This window comes from Nyctibius grandis, chromosome 13, assembly GCF_013368605.1.
Source record: "Nyctibius grandis isolate bNycGra1 chromosome 13, bNycGra1.pri, whole genome shotgun sequence".
Classification (NCBI taxonomy): Eukaryota; Metazoa; Chordata; class Aves; order Nyctibiiformes; family Nyctibiidae; genus Nyctibius; species Nyctibius grandis.
In genome coordinates this window covers 15,158,502-15,173,667 of record NC_090670.1, presented here as the reverse complement: position 1 = coordinate 15,173,667, position 15,166 = coordinate 15,158,502, and the positions used below count along the sequence as shown (strand labels likewise).

At 43.9% G+C, this 15,166-nt stretch overlaps 1 protein-coding gene across 1 annotated transcript in view; it reads left to right on the top strand.

The window, feature by feature from the left end:
- Nucleotides 1–15,166, top strand: part of IL1RAPL2 (interleukin 1 receptor accessory protein like 2) — a 376,072-nt gene that overhangs the window by 15,779 nt on the left and 345,127 nt on the right. The window lies entirely within an intron of this gene.

Below are 15,166 nucleotides of genomic sequence, written 5' to 3'. Positions count from 1 at the left end.
GAACGTTAATTAAGATTACTTACAGACATTGGGATCACTTTGTACCGAAGAGCAGAAATGCTGCAATTCCTGGCAGGGCTATTTTTTAAAAATTCAGGAACAACTATTTCACTGATATTATTTGTGATTAACTTTTAATGGTTTTACGGTGATTTGAGTGGCTAAGAACTATGCTGTGGATCAAGATTGCTTGATAATTCTTCCGCTGTGAGTTGGGTACTGTTCTCCAGCACTTGCCTGACTGAATGCACAAATTAACTTCTTTCTGCAAGAAAAGACATGGGATTGCCTGACCACCTGTTTAGTGGCCATCTCAGTCCTGTCCTGTGTAATTTGCAGCAGCAAACATATATATAATATATATATTTGAAGGTACTTCTTTGAGAGAAACAGTTTGTTGGGGCGGAAAGACCGAGTGCTGTGTAATGAGTGTTTGTGCATTCGTTCTTGGAGCATTATGCTTGGATGCTGCTAAAATGGTAGCGGTGTCTCCATCTCCCTGTATAAGGCAGAAGCGGGAAGGCACTTAAGCAGCTAGAAGAAATTGGTTTTATTTTGAACAAATTAATTGTGCTCAAACATGAGTGTGAAGGATGCCTCTGCCAAAAAAGCTGTTAGAATGAGTTGTTGGGAGGAGTAACAGGCTGAAGATTGCCATTGTATCCCATCATCATTGTGGCTATGAAGAACCAGTGAAGGCCACCAACAGCTCTTTGCCAGGTATCTTCCTCAGAGCACACATTGAGACCGAGGCTGCAGAACAACCTTCTAGAAGCCAAGTTCATTACCTCATTCAAGCTATTTTGTGTGATCTAAATGGAATAGTCATGGGAGCAGAGGGTTTTTAATAGGATGTGGGAGTTCAAGTTCATGCTTTCTGGAATTACAGAAATGTGATTTTCTGTTATTTTCTGTTGTAAATTATCTTCCTGCATTTAGTCATCTAGTCTGCATTTGGCTACAACTTTCACAGTTTGACTTCAAGTCCATGTAGTTTGTGTTGCTAGCTGGCAAAATAGATACGGCAGCCTCCTACAGATAGTAAAGGACCCAAAATCAGGAAGGATTAATTAAGTCCCTGGGTGAGACTGTAAATTATGGCTACTTCCTGGCATAGTCTTTGATGGCACAGTCATGTATTACTGCTCTCAAGTGCTATTCCAAAAGCACCACTAACGTGCTCTTTTGGTCTGTTAACTTTTATGTCTCTCCATACTGACAACAGTCCATCAAGCCACGTTTCTAAACCAGAAAAGAAGGGTCAAAAAAAGTGTGTATGTTTAATGCAGCTGATTTAAAAATGTCAAAGTTGAATTCTGTGGTGGTGCACTGTATTGGAAAACTGTATGAGAATATCTCTTCTGCAGGGGATCACAGAATGAGGAGAAAGCACTTGAGGTCTCCTTGGACTTGGTGGGGTCTCTGACCTGTTACACCTCAGCAAGCATCTACTCTGCTGTGTTAGCTCAGAAAGGATTAAAGACTTTCGGGCAGCTTCTGAATACTGGAGCAGTTATTTTCCCTGTGTAACTGTGGAAGAATGACTATGCATAATCTAATTTTAACTTAATTTAGTGTACCTCGTAGGTTTTAATAAATAGAATAATGCCAGAAGAATTTGAAAAAGCTTTTCTTTTACTGAAGCCTGTGTTAAAACTCTGACATCAACAGGGAAAATATCTTAATTTAAAGAACTTTTAAAAAGCCCCCCCTTGACTTCTGCATTTGATGATTTAAAAACACATTATCATGATTAATTTGTTGTTCTTGGTAAAACCTTAAGCTCTCCTTTTAATGAGATTGTGCTGATAGCAAAACTGCCTATGCTGGTGTGATTTCCCCTATGTTAGTTAATAGCTACCTAATTAGAAATGTAAAAGTAATTCTTGTTGTGTAAACAAATAGACTTCACAACCTCTTAATGGATAGTGCAGTTTTACTATTTAATTTCTGCAGTACTGACAGAGAGAGGACTTTATTGTGAGATCTCTCTAGCAGTAGTAAAAAAGAGGTCTGCTGCTAACTGAACTGATTCTTGAAAGAGAGGATAAATTGGGGTTTTGAAATGGTGGAGTGAGTTCCCCTCTTCTGTGGGAGACAGAAGCAAATGATTGGACATTCCAGAGAGACTGTGGGGTTTTCCTGTGTTTTGTACATTTTTTGGAGGCTCTCGGCACTATTTGCGTTCCTCTCCAAGGACATATTTTGTTACATCTTCTCCTTTTAATTTCTGTAATGAAATGAGGGTCTCCAGTGTTCCTGTTATCTTTTCTGAACCAGAAAGCAAAATATTAGAGAGAAAAGGAGAAAAAAATCACAATGTGACTTCTGAGAAGTGCTGAAGGCCCTCGTACTCTTCCAAGAACTGTAGCTCCCAATTCTTGTTGACTGCAATACGTTTTAAAATACCCACCCTTTAAAAAAAATTTGGCCTTGAGTACCTACAGCTTGCACTGCAATTGATGAGAGCTGCAGAACCTAAGCACCACTGAAAATCAAACTGTCAGTCACGCTCACTGGCTTCCTTTGATGGAAGCACCAATACGCCTTGGGGAGTTTTGGGACCTTTACTTAAAATTGCAGCACCTCAATGAAGAGAACTTTCTGTTCATCTCTTTGCTTCTGGTGGTGTCACCTTCTGAGAGCAGAGCTGGGGCTCTCCTATGAGAGCAGGTACCGCAGGGTCACCTGGAAGCCCTTTCGCAGTCCCTGAACCCACACGTGCCTCTTCTCCCCCGTGCTGCGGTGGGATGGGCAGCCTGGGAAGTGAGCACTGTTTATAATGCACCGAAGTGTCATGGTCTAGTTGACACAGTGGTGTGAGGTCAAAGGTTGGACTCAATGATCCCAGAGGTCTCTTCCAACCTAGTTGATTCTGTGATTCTGTGATAGCTGCTGCTGGCGGAGAGTTCAGATTTGTTTACTGATTGCTGTAGCTTATTGTTAAGAAGAATAATTATTTTTTTCCTCTGAGAAGGAAACAAATGTGCTGTTTTTCTGGGCAAGAAGAATTACCCAAGATGAAGGTTTTGTCCTCATTAAATTAGCAGGTTGTACCTCCTCATTTGCTGATCTGTTGTTTGTAAGCCTTCAAACAATATAAATGCACCATAGTGTATAGGGCTTTATTAAACCATTGTAGCTTCTCTATGCTGGAGGATGCTAATACTTGAAGTAGAATAGAAAAATCATAGAATGGTTTGGGTTGGAGGGGACCTTAAAGATCATCTAGTTCCAGCCCCCCTGCCACACCTTCCACTAGACCAGGTTGCTCAAAGCCCCATCCAACCTGGCCTTGAACACTGCCAGGGAGGGGGCATCCACAGCTGCTCTGGGCAACCTGGGCCAGTGTCTCACCACCCTCAGCAGCTTAAAGATCTCAGTGTCTTGATACTGTGTTCTGCTCTATTCTATAACAGGTCTACTACTATAATTTATCTTTCTATTTTCCACTAGAGATAAAATGTGATTAAAATAGCTGCAGTTCCTCTTTCCACCTTCCCTTACGCTTACTGGTCTACAGTCTTCTTTCTAACGCAGGCCTGACACCTTCCATTTTCTCTTTATTCCTCTTTTTGCTTCCCCATGTCATACAGGTGAGCTGTACTGTTGAGGAAAGGCAGCAAAATGTGTTGCATACTGGAGTAACTAAGAAAAAAAAAAATCAGTAGGATGACTTCTTTAAAAGAGACAGTGGCGTGTGTGTGTGTTCAGAATTAGAGGTTTAAACTTTTAATGAGGTAGGTTTCTTCTTTAATTGCAGTACTAAGTGGAAAAAACCACGAAGTATGCAGTCTTACATCCTGGTACATATGGCATATGTTGAAAGGCCGATACTGTAACAAATGGAATATAAGAGCTTTGCAGGACCTGTGTGCGTGCTTAGAGCTGCACCTGGCTCGTTCCCAGCCTGCCTCTCTGGGCTGTAAGCTCTCGCTCGGGAAATAGGGGTCCTGGGCTTTGCACACACTCGCTGAGCTTTGGGAGTGTAGATTGACTTAACTGACTATTGAAAAGATTAACCAATGCATAGCAAAAAAATAGGCATGTTATAAACTATATAAAAGAGTGGAGCTGAGATTCTTTGCAAGGGTGTGTTTGCGTGATGGATGAGGGAAGGAAGGAGGAGGAGAGGAAAGTGAAAAGTTTTGCAAAGCCACTAGATTTGACAGGACTCAGAGGCTGGATAGAATTGCTGCCGCATTTGTGCAGAGTGAGTTGTTCAGGGAGCTGTTCCTCACAGCCTGGGTTTGAATCTTGGTCTGTGTCCTCATGATGCCTTGTGAGGAGAGGAGCTTGCCTCTGGGAACACGGGAGCTTTGGCTGAACACAATGCTAACCAGGGTAAACAAACAGCTCCCAGCTAGCCTGGAGCCTGGGCTGAGTACTTTTTTTTTTTTTCCCCTTTTTTCCTTGAAAAGCTTTGTGGGGAACTGCAGAACAAGGAAAATAAGTAGAAGTTGGGAAAAAAGCTTATATGGCAAAACTGTCAAGCGATGACCGAATTCCTTTGAAACTTATGGAGGCCTTGATGGCTGCAGACCCAGCCTCTCTTCATCCCAGTGCCTCAAACTGGGGCTGCCACAGTTGTCCTCCCACTCTGTATGGGACTCTGTTTTTTTTACTGGGGAACTCTGGCAGCTTTTGGGGCTTACGACAGCCCATATAACAACTGTGAACTCCTGTGAATTGGAGCCCAATGGGACTTGTAAAACTCTTGTCCTTCCTCACCACCTTGTCTGCACTGGTGAGAGGTGGAGGGAAAAGCTGGGCTTGGTGGACCAAGGGAGGGGACTTGTGCCAGAGAAATGGGCTTACTCAATGAAGAGCAAAGAGATACTGAGGAGATTAGAAGTGAAAATGTCAAGCAGTCGGGCAGAGAAAGCTCTTTTCTAAGTACAAAAAGGGGCTGGGAAAGCAATTGAATTTCTCCTGTGTTTCCAGCCTTCATTCAGACCATTTGTTTTTTTTCACTCTGCGGAAGCAGGGACTTGGCTCAGCGTGTTCAAGGGGAAACCTCGGGTTGCAGGCTTTGCGGCATGCATGTAGGCTGTGGGGGGCATCGGGGCAGAACTCCTTCTCCACCTGAAAGACACTGTAGTGCCTGCAGAGCTTAGGATGCTCCAGAATCCCCACCTGCCTTCGTGAGCAATGTCATATGCCCCTGCGGATTGTCAGCAAACACAAATAAGGGGCAGATTACAATTAAAAATGCACAGGGTCGTTGTAATGTAGCTAAAGAGGCTCTCTGGGTCGTACTCCTGTCATCCTAGTGCCAGGTTTGTCTCAGTGAAATGTACTAAATAGGAAAAGCAAAGCCCTTCCTGGAGTGCAGCTTTGCTGGGCTTTGCTCTCTGTCGTCGCCGACTTGCCTCAAAGCAGGGCTGAACTCCTGAAGTTTGAGCTGGCAGCTCTGGCCCCAAGTCTTTGCCGCCTGCCCTTGAGAGGGGTCATTTTGCTGCTGGGCAGAGACGGATGTAACGTGCTGCCGGGGGTGTCTGATCGTCATTCTGTGATGGGTGCCAGGCAGAGCCTTGGTGGAGATGGGTCAGCAGCACTTGAGAGCAAAGGTCTCGCCACGTCGCTCTCACGGGCAGCACCGCCGAAGCCGAGGGACTGCTCTCAAGGTAAAGAGGATTTGCATCAGCAAAGAAAGGATGAAGGCTGGTTCTTTGCCTCAAGCGAGCTTCCCTCGTGTTTGAAGACTTTGAGCCTGATGCTGGGAGGTCATTTGACTGACTTGTGCATTTCTTCAATACCTGAGATGAGTGCTTGCTGAATTTCATTATATAGCTGCTATTCAAGGCAGAAACCAAAACCAGAGTATAATTAATATATAAAAGCCTCTTTTCTTTGCCTCAGGCTTCTTTTTAGTTTGTTTGTTTCAGTACATCTCGATGTGTATTTCTCTTGGTTCACTGACTCCGAACCAATGGCTGGCATCAATACATAAAGCCTCGCAATCACTTTTGCCTCTTTCATGTGTGACTGCCTCAGAAATGGTGGCTCAGAGCACTAGAAATGTCAGCTACGAGTAATTCTGGGGCCTGCAGCTCTCCTTGTTGGGGTAGAGCTGTAAAAAAGCTTTCGCAGTAGGATGAGTTTGTTCTCCTGAGTGCAGGAGACTGTGGTGGTGGCTGCAACTACTTTTATCTCCTGGACTTGATACTTTTGATGTCTGTAACTCTGGTTTCTGAAAAAGGAGTGTATATTCCTTGGGTTTTGGGGGTATTTGTATAGAATAAATAGAGGGTTCTTCACGGGGATTTGATTAAAAACAAAGATGTGGTTGGCATTGCTTTGAGAACTGCTGAGAAACAGGCTTAATTAAAATGGCTTAAACTGAGGGAGGTCTCAAAATGTTGAGGAGTGAGGGGGGTTGCTGATGAATGGAGAGTCTCTGGGGTTATCTCCCTCCCCCAAAATAATCCTGTTAATAATCCTCTTGAATCATGTGGAGTATTCAGGAGGGGCAGCTGCATAACCCATTTTGGACCATGGCTTGTTTTATATGTCAGTGCATTTAAGTTAGTACTCGATCAGAACTTCTCTGTTCCAAAATTCTGTAGCTGTCATGATATACATATATTTTTTTTCTTCCTGTCTCTGAAGACCTGCCCTCTAGGATGCTGAGGGTTACCAGTAAGGATAGCAGCCTTTCCCCACCTGGTATCATCCTGGTTGAGACCACATGTTTTCAGAGGTTTGCAAAACCCTGTTGTCTCTTGCCTGAAATAATGCCTTTACCTACTGGTTACTTATTTATGATTTGTCAAAAGCATAAAATTATATTCCCTTTCCTTCCACTTTCTTGTGCTTTATGTGAGTCCTCTTACCAGGTCAGCCAAGCAGCCTGTCCCCTGTCCTACACCTCCTTAAAGTCCTGAAATTTTGAGTTTTACAGATACTGGTAAATGCATGTTGTGATGTATTAAGTGCACAATGGCACAACTGCAGTTCCCACGTTTTTCCTTTAAAAGTGCTTCTTTGTCATGGGATGCTCATCTAAATGTGGAGTAGCATCTGAGTCTGAGAGTTTGTGGTTTTATTTTGAGATACTTCACATGAGTTCACACTTGGTTCACTTAAATACGTCTGCCCAGTACTTTGAGATATAAAAGGTCTGTGAGGTTCACTCTTATTTTCTTCTTAGCTTGGTTAAATACATAACTGCAGCTTAAGGCCAGCAGTCTCAAATAGAAACTCAGTGAAATGAGATGCCAGCAGGAGTGGATGGGGATAGCGGGGGTTTTGCTTTATGGGAGCTCAGAGGATCCCAGCAGGGCCAGTCCAAACTTGGGATTTCTGCTTAATAGGAAACTGAACACTTTAAATTTAGTTTCTGTTCCAGTTCAAAACAAAACCCCACCTTTCCTCTACTTAGAACAAACCAAAGCTTTCAAAGTTTTTACATATGGGAAATAAGATTTTACTTTAAAGACTGATGTGTTCCTGAAGGATTTCCAAATGAGGGAAATAGAGTATAGAATTTTCCTTTATGACTTTTGTGTGTGTTGTTTTTATGTTATTGTGAAAACAGGCCCAACATGCTACAAAATAATCTTTTAAACAAGGAGGAACACCATAAAACAAAATTCTAAATTTAATGTGAAAACGAATAATTCTTCTTATGACCCAAAGATTTCCATACATAAGTTACTTGCAAATAGTTCTTTCTAGAATTAAGAAGACCGTGATGGGTTGACTCCATCAGCAGCTTCAACCAAAAAGCATTTAAAAAAGCCGTCTGCCTAGCCCTTGAATCACAGCCTGTGCGACGCTGCCGTGTTTCAGCAGGGATTGGTGTCAATGTGAGGAAGGGCTCCCGAGTGAAAGAGAAATGTGATATTAAGAATGTCAATATTTCACTTTCTAAATTGAAATTCTTGGTAGTGTTGAGATAATCCATATGTCTTAATCAGCTCCTGGTGTTTGAGTGGGAGGAAGCTAACACAGTAACTAGCTGAGGAGGAGGAGCAGTTAGTCAAAATAACTGATTTTTCTCCCTGAGGACTTTTGGGTTCTGGAAATATTTAACAGATGAAGTAGCAAGAGCAGCTGTCCTAAGGGAACTATCAGAGAGGCGTTTGACATTGCGTATCATATCGGTTGCTAAATGAATGTTTTGTCTGCAGAGGGCCTGAGGTGTGATAGCGCGGGAGCGGAGCTGGGGGTTTGCCCTGCCTGCTGTGATGGCAGCTCCGACGGCACGGGCTGTGCCTGCCTGCCCAGCGCTCTGGGGACGGGTATCTGGTGGGGCCCCCGCTGCTTGCCCTGCCTTTTGAAATCACCCTGCGATGCAAGTCTCCAGAGCTGGGGGTGAGGGCTGCGTCTGCAGTCCAAGGCGATCGTGCCCCTGTGGGGGTTTTGCTGCCCATCGCTGGGGTAGCAGGAGGGGTGAGCAAGGCACCCCATGCCTGTCTGCTGCTGGCCTCTGCCATCCCTTAAGGGCCAGACCTGGGGGGAAATTCAAGTGGCTCCCCAACAGCTGTGGGGGGGGCAGGAGGTGCCCCCCCTGCAGCCCATTGCCTTCTCCTAGGGAGAGAGCACCCGTGCGTCCCCAGCACCTTGCGGCACAGGGTCGCTGGCTGATGCTCTCCTGGGGCTGGAGTGCTTCCCTGTCCACCTGGGGATGGCCTGCTGCCTCAGAATTAATAATTTAACTGATTATGAAGGCACGTTGGCAGATACCATAGTACCTGTCAAATCTAACTGCCTGTAAATTTAATTAGTGTGCAAAAACTGGCTTTGGAGTATACCAAAACTTAATTAGTCAGCAACTTAAGGTTGTTAGCGTACTCTCCAGGGTAATAATACCCAAAAAAGGGTACGTGAAGGCTGTGATAAAATAATTAAAAGCATAAGATCCTCATGGCATTTTTTTTTTTTTAGTACTCATCTCTGCTGTGCATAAATCAGGATGGAGGAATAAGAACAGCAGCATTTTGGAGCGGGGCTCTGATAGTGGGTGTCTGCCCTCAGTGGGGAAACAATCAATTAGCAAGTGTGGGGGGCTCAGGTCTGCTCAATCCTATGCAGAGGACTGAGCCCGTCTTTGGGAGCACCCTGTGCGTTTTGCCATGATGTGTCTGCCTGCTGGTGGGGAAAACCAAAGTCTTTACAGAAGTATGGACTAGTAATTAACAATTTGGGGACTGTGGAGTGGCTGAGGGGTTTGTAACTAGGCTGATGGGAAAGTCTGTAATTAATGTAGTAAGTCCTTCAAATGTGAGGTAATTTGGGAGAGAAATTAGAAATTCTTCAGGAGTATTATGAGCAGCCTGAGCGGTGGTGCCTTGTCCTAGGCTTGTCCCCATCAGAACGAAGCACTTCAGGTGTCAAGAGTTGCTTCTGGGTTACCACAGTGGCTTAGCAACAAAGGACGATGGCTTCCTACCCAGAAAGGAAAGCTGTTTTAATATTTGTCTGCTTACTCCTGCCACACAGTGCTTGCATGGAGAGAAGGATGTGTCTCGTAGCCAGTGTTACTACAGAGAGGTTTTTCACACTGCGATGGGATGGCGTAGTGTAACAGTGACTCACTGCAGGTTGTTTGAAAGGAGGAGAATGGGATTTAGTAACACTGAGTGTGCCCCATCTGTCACACCCCAGAGATGTACACACTTTTCTTCCTAATGTTCTGCTTCAGCCCTAAGCTGCTGCAAAATGTTTATCCGAATGGCCTGTATTGTTTGTGGGAATAGCCTCTCCTATGAATGGAGCGTGGACTGAAATGAAAGCAACAAAATTTCTTAGAGCAGCCCTGGGCCTGACTGCAGTTTGTTGCTAGATGCTTGCTCTCTGAGCGCTCCTTGTCTCTCATTATCCCCATGCATCACGGGGAAAGAAGGGAACAATGAACTTTCTGATCCCTGAAAGAATATGTAAAAGTCAACAGTGACTAAGAAATGTCTGGAGGCTGAAATCACTTATCCACTTGTATTCAAAAATTAAAGAATCAATAAAACATATTTTGTCTTCTCCCGGTTTTCCCCAGAGGATGGTTTATAATCCCATTCCCTCTCCCATCTGCAGCAAGACAGTGAGTTCAGTTCCTGCACCCTGCAAACCTGATGGAGGAGGTATTTTGGAGACACTCCAAACTCCTCTAGCTGCCAGTGCCAAACGCTGCTGCCGCAGCCTCCCTAAAGACTTGTGCCGTGGAATTACCTGGCCAGCCGGGTGGTCCTGCCTGCCTCCCAGGCAGCGCAGAACAGGTAGTGAATGGACCATCACAGTATAATGAACAGCTCAGTGGAACCTTGTAGAGTTTTCCTCTAAATCCTGTATTATCACTGGGCAGCGTACCCACGTGAGCTGGGAATTGTCATAGGGACAAAACGAGGAAGGGAAGAAAGTCTGGGTGCTGTGTGTGTGTGCATGCGTGCAAACTTCTTTTCCCCTGGATTTAATATTCATCTCTTGATCTTGAAAGATCAAAGCAGAATTCATCTGCAAAGGCTCCATCTCACATGTACAAGGTTCACTTGCAACTCACACTGGACCTGCTGAAAAGATACAAAGATTTGTTGACAGTCCTCTGCAGAAATGGGAGCTCGTAATGGTGCTGGACCAGAATTGCGCTTAGCTCTGGGTTTTTGCTGTGACTATCTCATGTACCATCCAGCAGAAGTCCAGCTACCATAAAGTCTATGGAAATTTGAGATTGACTGGTAAAACCAGAATTTTAGGTGATTTTTCATCGCAGGCCTGTGACAAAGTAAAGAATGACTGACAGCATTCGGTAAACTACCAGATTTCTGAGAGACAGCCTGCACACCACTGAGTGGGCTTAATTTAATGAACTGAGGGATGCCGTGTAATCTAACTGCTTATTATGTTAAGAGGCAGCAGATAATCTCGTGATCCACAGGTGGCTATTTTGATTTTACTGTGTGAAGTTAAATACGTGTTTAACTCTACCAAACCAAGCAGTGTTTCTTTCAGTTCTAGAAGTGGTACAGAGCAGTAGATGTCACCTCACTGGTCAGAGGCATTTAGTCTTCTGTCCTGACCATGCATGATGTAGGATGACTCGTCTTGAGCCATCACATCAGCTGTGAGGCCCTTCCTGGGGGATGCAGGACCTGGGGTTTGCCTTGTAGCCCCCTTCCGGCATGCAGAAGCAGGGGGTGGCAGTGGTGGGGTGCTGGCAGGAGCCCTCCCAGCTCTTGGCTGGCTGTTGGGGTGCTGCGGGTGCCTGTCAGCATGGGGCAGCCTCAGGCCTCCAGGGATCTTCATTTTTGTGACCAGGAGCTCCCTGCTTTTGCAAAAGTGACGGCGAGGTTCTGCCCAGATTTCTTACTGAAAGCCAGCAAATGTGATCTTTATTTTTTGTTAAGAACACCTGGTAATTTCCTGTCTTTCATGTGCATGTATAGGTGATCAACTGGAGAAGTGCCCGTCATTTGTTATTTATTTTTGTGGAATGCTCATTTATATAAAAATACCTATTCACAGTCTGTAATCAGGCTGTAATCATGGCCTGTAATCACAATCAATAAGTTAATAGATTAATTAATAAATTAACATCAATGAAATAAGATTTTTCTATTGATTGTGTGTCTGTTTATTGATTTTGTTGCCTGGAAATGCCAGCCTCATCTTTGGGTGTATCTTCAAAGCAGCAAGCTGAATTCCAATGGCATTTGTGTCTGGCACTTAAGAACACTACTCTTCGTGTGTGCCCTGCTTCCCTTTCTGGCAGCATTATTGTTATTGATATAAACTATTTCCAATCTTTATCATAAAGCTCATATTTGCTTTTAATTGGTTTTGGTTCTGCTTAATCTAACTGTAATAATCTAATTTTTTTGTTTAAAATTTCAATCATCCTTGCCATATGGTGAGTATCATTTATACATAAAAGCTACTTGCTGTTTTACCTTTGGAAATTGTTAGGGCCTTCACAGTAAGAGCTTCCTAACCATCTGCTACCCTCTCAAACCTCGTGTTAATGTAGACATCTGCAGTTGTGACTCCGGGCTTATTAAACAGCGATGTCCAGTCGAATGCCCTTGTGCCTGGCTTTCCAAAATCCAGCACCGCAGAAAGCGATCGTTTTAGCCGCAACAAAAGCCGTTCAATTTGCACGCGTGGTGGGTGGGCGCGTGCCCCTCCGTGCACCCTCTGGCCGCGTGGCAGAACGAGTGGATTTGGCTGAGGGGACGCAGCCATCCCAATTAGCTGTGAGTGCAGATTGACGTCCTGTAATCCTTTAATGCTAGAGAGGCTCCAGCTTTAGACCCCATGCTAATCCATTTTTAGAAAGTGCATCGTGCACAAAGAAGATTATGCCATTTTAAAATGAGCTAATTATTTGTAGTTCATCAGAGTATCCCTCAAATTACAGAAGAAAATGCTGTAGGTTGAAATCCTGGCCTTGATTAAGTCAGCAGCAAAACTCTCCCTGGCTTTGGTAGCGCAGGATTGGAGTGCTGGAGCACGCTTGCCCTGTCACTTCGCCGGCGCTGGCTGCCTCACAGCGTACTTTGTATTCTGGGGTTTGGGGCGGTTTGGCTTTATTTTGCTTTTTTCTGTCAAATTTTTGTATGCAAATGTTTGTCAATGAGGAGGAAGAGATGGCTCCTAGTAACCTCTGATCTTGCAGGAGGTGAAAACAATGGAGCTAATTACAAAATATAAATGTCTCATGTTTCCAGTATTTAGAAACTTGACACTCTTCATCTGGGTACTGTGTAAATTTTAGGTGAAGACAAACTGATAATTTGAGAGCCATAACCTTATTAAAAGAAGAAAAAAGAAAATGAAAAGCTAATTTCATTGTGTGGTTAATAAATGTCCTTTTAATTGTTTTTCTGTTTTAAACAAATATTGCTTACTAGAGCTGTTAAAGTTGTTTTAAATACATTTTTGGCATTGTATTCAACCACAATAATGAAAATTAGGACTTAATGCATTTGTGTTAATACTGGTCTGTTTTCGCTAAAGAAGGATGCTTTTAAATACGTGCAATAATTTTGCTATTGAATAGCAGTAAAACTGTTTTATCTTGGTAAGTGATTCAGGTAATATGTCAGTCTAAAACTGATTCTTATCCGCATTAGTCCTTTTAAATAACACAGCATTAGTCCTTTTAAATAACACAGCAAGAAAACTCTTCTAAAATGTATTAATGGATTAAGTATAGCAGTTAAACGCTTGGATTTCTGATGTTATCTGGTTTTAATGGCCCAGCAGCATGTAATAAATCTTGATGAGGTGGTAAGAGTTTGTGGGAAGAAACTCTCCTGGGGTGGCAGGTACAGCAGCTTAAGTGTTGCATTTCCCCTGTCTGTCCACAGCCCACGGGCAGGGGGTAGCGTGTGACCCATAGAAAAATAAATACTTTCATATTATTCAGTGGTGGTGATGTAGAGCTTTTTTTTTTTTTTAATTAAATATCCAGTTACACGGATTTGATTTCTGAAATAAGTTATTTTTTGTGATGAAAGTGAAAAAAGTTGTCCACTCTGATGGGCAGATAAGACAGTCACTGTGTGCAGATGGGCAAGTGACCAATTTAGGTTACCGATGTGTCCATTCAAGTCCATGGAGAGCAAAAATTAGGCTGAAAAAGTGCATGCATTCTCTAAAAACAGATCAGTGAAGTATCTAAAATGCTTTTTCATTTTTTATTCTTGACCAAATTCCATAAATATTTTAATACAAAGTATTTGGTTTTCAGTTACCTCAATGTATGGATTTTTTAGGAAAGTTGGTGGTGATGTTTGTGTTTCTCGGGAGGATGTGGGTAGGAGGGGAGTGGCAGATGGGAAAGTCAGAAGAGGGTTATGGTATGCTTTTTAAAGGAAATGCAAATAGAAACGTAATTAAAATATAAAAATGAAAGAAAAAAAGTGTTACTGGAAGGATCTGTTGGGTGAAACAGGATGGCTATGCTGTTGAGACAAGGGTTAGCTTCTGTTGTGGGTCCAGAGTCTGCCTTGCTGGAGAGGAATGAGTTTTGATTTCAGCCTGGCAGAAGCACGAATGTGACCTATTGGTGCTTTTCTTCAGCCTGGTGTAACTCTGGCAGCCTGGCTGTGGCCAAGCGCTTCGTTAGGGAGTGTAATTGACCTTGAAATGTGCTGTGAGTGCGGAGGACACTCTCTCACACTTGGGGAACTTGTTTATTGCCAGTTGCTGCTTGTTCCTAAGCCTTAATTTAAATCCTTTCAAATTCCTTTTTTTTTCAAAAACCCTTAAACAAATTCATGTGGAACAAGGGGAAATGCCAATTAAGGAGTTTACGGTGGTGGGTGCTTGTCTGTGGGGAGGGGTAGAGAGGAGGAGGGAGCCCTGTGAGCAGGGGTGTCTGCTGGGCTTTGCTCCTGTGGGAAGCCCTATGGACCCTGTGCTGCTGCTGCTGTGGGAAACTGTGTCTGCGGGGACCTCCTCTCCTTTTCTTTCATGGAAAGGAGATTCCAGTAGTGGAGCTGAATGGGAAGTGTAGCTGCGTGTTACTTTTGCTGTAGTTATTTTACCTAAGCATCTCTCTTGCTGATTTGAACTTGAAATAGGGTGCGGCCGCTCTGCCTCGTGCTTGTGCTGCATAATAGGAAATGAGCAGAGCGTGCTTCCGAGATGGCAGCGTGCTCGTAACATTTTTGTGAGTTTGAAGATGAGATCAGTGCACAATGTTCTCTTACATGGTGAGGCAGATGTTAAAATGATCTGCATGTGATATAATATCTGTATCCATTCAAGGCTTTGTTGCTTCTGCTGCAGCTGTTCAGGTGAATGCACTACCATTCCTTTACTCCAGCCCCATGGTAATTTACACAGATTTCACAGATCCCAATACCAGTGTTCCTTTAGCTCCTGGGATGAGGGAAGATAGATTTGCCTAAAGCTCTGAGGTGGCCGGGTACGGCATGATGGGGGGGTGGGATGGGTGGGTGGTGTGCCTTGTCCCCTCCAGGGACTCCTCAAGTGCTCTGTATCCACCTCCTTCCTCAGCTGCTTGCCTTTTCTGTGTGGAGGGGTGGATTGTGGAGGTGATCAAGCTTTCTGTTCAAGTTTAGGTCTGAAATTACTTTGCACAAATTTTTAACTGCTTGTCCCCGTTATTGCTTTCTCACTATTGTCCATGGTGCTTTTTGAGCTGGGGCTGTACCCATCAGCTGCTCTGAAGTCTGTGCTGGCTGAAGGGTGAGGGCATGGA